Source organism: Solanum pennellii, chromosome 1, assembly GCF_001406875.1.
Source record: "Solanum pennellii chromosome 1, SPENNV200".
Classification (NCBI taxonomy): domain Eukaryota; kingdom Viridiplantae; phylum Streptophyta; class Magnoliopsida; order Solanales; family Solanaceae; genus Solanum; species Solanum pennellii.
In genome coordinates, this window is record NC_028637.1 from 10,292,201 (window position 1) to 10,299,037 (window position 6,837).

Genomic DNA, 6,837 nt, shown 5'->3' on the forward strand with positions numbered 1-6,837 from the left:
AAAGAACCATTTTATGGTAGTTTACCTATCAGGTGATGTTGATTAATTAGTTAAAATTGTTGTGTCTGTATGTTGTTAATCTTTAATTTAGCTTACACTTTAATATATGTAAGTGCATGTATTACTATAGAAAAAAAAGTTATATATGAGATTATATACTTTAGAGGTCTAGCAAAAAAATTGAAGTTATTAGTTTAATGCGGTGTTGCAATGCATGAAAAATATTGATTTTAATAGCTTGTCATGTTACATTCGATATATATACTTATTTTACTAATTATTTAAGTTAAATTTAAAAAAGAAATGACTCAGAAGTTTAAATCAGACAAAAACTAATTTTCCCTTTCAAATTCATATAACTCTTATTATTGTCTTAACAAAAATCACTTAACGTGAAATAAACGTGCGTTGCACGTATTCGAGAACTAGTATATTATTATAAGTGGAAAGCTTCTAAGTGCAAAGTTGAATTACCATTTTGTCCCTATGTCAAATCAAAATGTCATAAAATATTTAATTAGTTATAAAATTTTAAATATTATGTTAAATTTGTTAGTGACTTTTTAAATCCAAATTAGATGTTTTGAAAATTTATTTTGATTCAACATGAAGTATAATATATGAGGCATCCTTTGGTCCCATTTACATCACAACAAAAACGTTGATGTTAGAGGGATGAAGAGACATAAATTACTTTGATCTACATAAGTTAAAGAGAAAATACATAAAAACCCCTTAAACTTGGCACGAAAACTCGCGTTAGTACTTAAACTACACGGGTGTTTATATACCCCCCTTAACATGTTTGATGTGAATTATTTTTAACCTTCCGAGCTCCAGCCCAATTGAAGGCTGGGCATTGTTACGCACGCGCGTTTTTAGTGGTCCACGTCGCCTAAGAATTTAAAAAATATCTTATCCGTTCCCAAAATTCAACCCGATCCACTTATAAACAAATATCCCTAAATATTTAAGATCCGTTCCCAAATACAACCCGATCCACTTATAAACAAATATCCCTAAATACCCTAAGCCCGCAATTCTCATTCTTTCTCTTCTCTCAAACCTAGAAGATTGAATCTGAAGATTTCTCTTCCATTAGCGTGAATGAGTTGTTGATTTTAAGGTTTTCGTGAAAGAAACAGAGGATCGCGTGAAGAACAGAGTTACTAGGTTAGTAATATTTTTTTATATGATTGTAGCATTTGACCGATTTTAGGGTGTTCGAGAAGCTTATTTTTTTGTCTTTTCAGTTTGACGATGGATATGTACGTTACTTTAAGATTTCACCATGGTGGAAAACTTCAACAAAAACCCCGTATTAAGTATGAAGGAGATATGGTCACTGATTGTTTTGACGTAGATGTTGATAAATTATCCTACTTTGAATTTGTTGATATTGTTAAAGAAATTGGGTATAACTGTGCTGCTAGTGTTGTTTATATTAAACCACCTAAATGTAGACATGTTGAAGTTAAAAGTGATAGGGATATTTTGGGTATTGTAACTAAATTAAAAAATGGAGACATTGTTGAACTTTATGTGATTCATTTAGTTGAAGAAATTTTTGTGGCCCCACCAACAATTGAATATCTAAATGTGTGGTTGGGGTGGATGGGGTAGGTGGGGAATCTAATGCTACTTTTGATAAGGAATCTAGTCAGACTTTTCAGGATAGTGAAGGTCTGGGGTTTGAAGAACCTGCACAACCTATTGTGGATGAAGAGTTGAGTGAAGTGTTTGTTAGGACTTCTAGTGCTGGAGAGGAATTGGGTAGGACTTCTACTAGTGCTGGAGATGAATTGGGTAGGGCTTCTGCTAGTGGTGGAGAAGACTTGGGTGGTATTTCTTTTGTTGCTGTTGCATATGATATTCCAGAAGTTGGGTCTGAGTGGGAAAGTGAAACAGAAGAAAGTGATGATTCAGACAATGCACATTTGTCTGATCAAGGAGAAGATGAGTATGGTAGTGATGTTCCTGAGGAAGTTATAAATATTAGGAAAGAAAAAGGGCTGCTAAAATAAAAAAGAGAAAAGAAAAAGGCCCTAGAAAATCTGAAGGAGTTGATTAGGAAAAAAAGGAGTTGATTTGGGATATGATGAATACCTATCCAAGAAACAAACTACTTTAGAGGGTAAGATAGCTGGAGATGTGTCCTACTTTGATTCAGATGAAGTTGTTAGTTTTGAAATAGATACTGATGATGATGTTAATGAGGAAGATGAGGTTGAACTACCTATAAGAAGACAAAGAAAAGCAAGAAGAGCAAAAAGAAATAAAAAGAAAATTATATTTGATCCTACCTGTCAGGTAATAGTTTGGGAGACTGGTCTTGCTTTTGAAAGTGTTAAGCAGTTTAGAGAAGTTATAACTAGATATGCAGTTCAAGAACATGTTGAATTAGATAAATATGTTAATGATGCAACTAGGGTGAGGGTGAAGTGTACAGCTGGTTGTCCATGGTTGTTGTTTGGAAGTATTGATTCAAGATCAGGAGATTTTGTGGTGAAGAATTACAATCCAGTACATAAATGCAATGACACAACCAAAAATAAATTGGTGCATTCAAAGTACTTAGCAGAAAGGTACAAGGATATAATTATTTCTGAGCCTGGTATTAGAGTTTTTCAGTTTCAATTTTAGTGAAGAAAGAATTGAATGTGTATGTGGGGAGGACTGTAGCAAGGAAAACAATAAACATTGTGTTGCAACAAATTATGGGTGATCATGTGGAGGAGTTTAAAAGAATTTTGGATTATAGAATTTGATGGTTGCTTCTTGAAAGGTGTTTCTAGAGGTTAATTACTTGTGGTTGTTTGTAAGGACGGGAACAACCAAATACTACCACTAGCATGAGCAGTTGTTGAGGTGGAAAACACATTCATTTGGAATTGGTTTATCAAGATTGTAAAACATGATTTTGAGTTAGGAGATGGGACAGAATTGACAACCATTATTGATATACAGAAGGTATTTTTATTTTCCATCTCATTTATTCATTTGTTTTCTTTTCCATTTATTTATCTATTTTCTTTTTCATTTATTTTCTCATGATATTCTAAATGTTGTTAAAGGGTCTTGACAAGCTATTCAGGAACTTCTTCCAAATACAGAACAAAGAATGTGTGCAAGACATGTTCTAGCCAACTGGTCTATCAATTGGAAAGGCATTGAAAGAAGAAATTATTTTTAGAGATTTGCCAAATCTACATATGAACAAGAATTGAAAAGAAATTTGGATCATATGGAGAATTTAGGTACTGGAATGATTGATAACTTATTGTACTACAATATAGAGAGGTGGTCTAAATTATACTTTAAGTTTTTTAGCTGTTGTGATAGTGTTGAAAACATGGCTGAAAGCTTTAATTCATGGATTTTGGAGGCAAGACACAAAACTATCATCACAATGCTTGAAGAAATAAGGGTCAAAGTGATAAGAAGAATAGGATAATTGAGGAAGTTCAGTGATACTTGGATAACAGACATATCTCCAATGGCCTTAAAGGTATTAACAGAGAACACAACAAAGTCGATGCAATGTAACCTTGAATGGAATGGTGAATATGGTTTTAAGGTTAAAGGCAGCTGGGGTAACACATTTGTTGTGAATCTGGGCACACAAACATGTACGTGTAGATCTTGGATGCTAAAAGAAATACCTTGTTGTCATGCTATAGCTGCACTTCATTTTAGAAGATTGGAGCCCATTAACTATGTTGCACAATGGTATTGCAAGGAGAATTATCTCAAGGTCTATAGTCATTACATTCAACCAATTACTAACATAGAAATGTGGCCACAATCGACCAACCCTTCTGTATTACCACATGTTATCAAAACGCTACCAGGAAGGCCTAGAAAATGTAGGAGAAAGGAGCAGAATGAAAATAAAACAGGAAAATTGTCCAAGAGGGGTGTTGAGATGACCTGTAGTCTCTGTCACACAAAGGGTCATAATAAGAGGGATTGTCATTTGAATAATAAAGCTAATGCAGGAAGAGAAAGAGGAAATGGGAGAAGAACAAATACTAGTTCAACTAGGTCAAGTGTTGGATCTTCTACAACACCAACTGAATCACAATCAAGCACAAAGAGAGGAAGAGGTCGACCAAGAGGTTCTACAAAACAGGTAATGTTTATAGTAATTCATGTACTTGTTATTACAACTTTATCAGTCTAATATTTTTGTTAATCAACTTATGTTATAAGCTAGTGCTACTGGAAGGGGAAGAGGTACTGAAACTGGTTTAGCTGGAACTGAAAAGGGAAGAGGAACTACAACTGAATCTGTTAATAAAACAGGGATTGGTGGTGGTGTCAATGGTTTTGGTCCTACTTGAAGGAGTTAAGACTGGAAGCGGAACCGGTAAATCCCGATTACCGGTCCGGTCCATCCCGATCCGATCGGGTACCGGTTAGTCCCGGTATAGATCGGTTCGGTCCGGTTCTGAGACAGATAACGGGATAAAAATCGAGATTTACCGGTCCTTCCCTGTTCTGAAAATTACCGGTTCGGTTCGGTCTGGTCAATTTTTTTTCTTTTAAAAAAAATCTATCCGTTTATAGCCGGTGGGTAACAACTAGTGGGCCCCCTAACGACTATTTGACCCAAATTTCAGCCATTTACACTCCTACCCCCCAATCTTTTTTAATACCCTAAAGTTTTAAAAATTACACTTTAACCCATTTTTAAACTTATAATACCCCTAAATTTCATTCTTTTAAATCACAAAATCATCTATTCATCTTCTACTCTCTCAACTCTCTACTCTCTAATCTCTAATTCTCTAATATATAATATCTTAAATTTTGGAGTTGTCTTATTTGGTCTTTGGAAATTGGATTTGGAGCTTCAAAATTCAACTTTCAACTTTCCACGTTCGGCTTTTGGCGGTCATAAATGTCTACTTTTTTAAGTAGACGTTCGGTACATTCGTTCGAACTTTTATTTTATATTATATTTATATTTAAATAATTATTTATTTATTTTGTGATTTATTATTTGCATTACATTTTTTGTATTATATATAATCTCACGTTTATTATTTTAATATGGATTTCGGTAAAAATATTGTTCAAAAAGGAAAGGGTAAAAAAAGTGCATTTGAGCGTGTAAAAAATATGTTTAAGTTTACATCCTCCGATAATGCAAAAATCGGTAGTTCTTCTAAATCAAAAACTAAAAAAATGTACTATATTAAGAATAAATACGGATGATTATACACATGTTGATGATACAGTTTTTAATATTGATAGTAAATCAGGATTAGATCCTTATCATGAATATTTACAACGTCGCTTTGGTAATTTTGATGAGTATTTGCCTAGTGATAATGATAATGATACTGATAATTATACTGATACGCCTACTTTTGATGATGATGATGATGAAACTGAGCCACCTACGACTACTACTACTCCCAGTCCCTCTCCCTTTCGCTATCCTGCCCCTGTTCCCCCCGTACATCCTAGGCCTAAGGTAGAACGTGCTAAAAAATCGGTTGTTTGACAATTTATGACACAAAACGAAGATAAAACACAAGCTATTTGTAATAAATGTAAACATAGATTAAATCATAAAACTGTTGGTAAATCTGGCGGGATGGGACATTTGAGTAGTCATTTAATGTCTTGTTGTAAAAATAAATTTTTGCATGCTAAAGCGGTAGCGGAAGCTATAAAAAACGGCACCCCCTTCCTGAAAATGTAGGAGTAGGCGGCTCTAACATGGTACAAACACAATTAAATCCGTCTAATGTTTCTGGCTCTAGTTTACCACTTTCATATAGTAGAGAAAAAGATCTTGAAGAACTAGCTAAAATGATATGTGTTATGAGTTTGCCATTTAGTTTTGCTGAAATCCCGGTTTATACATTATATTCAAATTGTATATAATCAAAATTTTAAAGATTTTGCTAGAAATACAATAAAAAAGGCTGTATTTGATTATCATGCACAACATTTTCAATATCTTTGTTGTTTATTTTATTATAATACTTGTAAAATAGCTATTAATTCTGATATGCATTGTAGTGTAAACGGTAACGATTATTTGACTGTTACTGCACATTGGATTGATGAAAATTGGTATATGCAAAAAAGAATTTTAGGTTATAAATATTGTCAAATGCAAAAAACCGGTAGTTATATTGCCCAAACAATTTTAGAAATTTTATAAAGTTATGTAATATGTGATAAAATAAGTAGTATAACCTTAGATAATGCTTCAAGTAATAATGCTGTTGTTAAATATTTAAAACCTACTCTTTGTCCTTTCTATTGTGATAATTATCATATTAGGTGTATGATACGCTCAAACTTACTTCTTAAATAAGAAGTAAAGCGGTCGTGTCAAGTAAATAACCCAACTAGTGAGGTTGGGATCATTCCCACGAGAAAAATAGTTTAGACTTAACTTCAATCTATTACTACTATTGTTCAGTCAATTACTTCCTTGGAAAGAAAAAACAACAAAAAGGGGGGTTTCTATTTCTAAGTAAATGAAAATAACTAGCAAAATAAAAGGAGACAACTAACAGCTTCGAATGTTGGAGTTTAATCAATTAATCAAAGTAACTAGGGTTTACGTGTTCCCCACAGGTTCATAACTCGATAAGTCTAACTATAACAATTCTTTCCTAGTATCTTGCATGCAAAGTGATAAGTTATGTATTTCTAAATCCTTGGTCCGGCATCTAAAAAATGTCACTCCGCACCTTGGTCCGGCTACGTGTGTTGCTATCCTAATTCTTATCTTTACCTCATATTAAGCATCGTATTCGATATTTGACTAAGTTATTACCTCGTACCAATCAATACTAGCCTATTAGATAG

The 6,837-nt window shown here is 33.4% G+C and overlaps 1 pseudogene; it reads left to right on the forward strand.

Annotated features, from left to right (window-relative positions):
* The first annotated feature begins 4,013 nt into the window (after window positions 1–4,013).
* LOC107017345 overlaps window positions 4,014–6,837 on the forward strand; it is a 21,658-nt pseudogene continuing 18,834 nt past the window's right edge.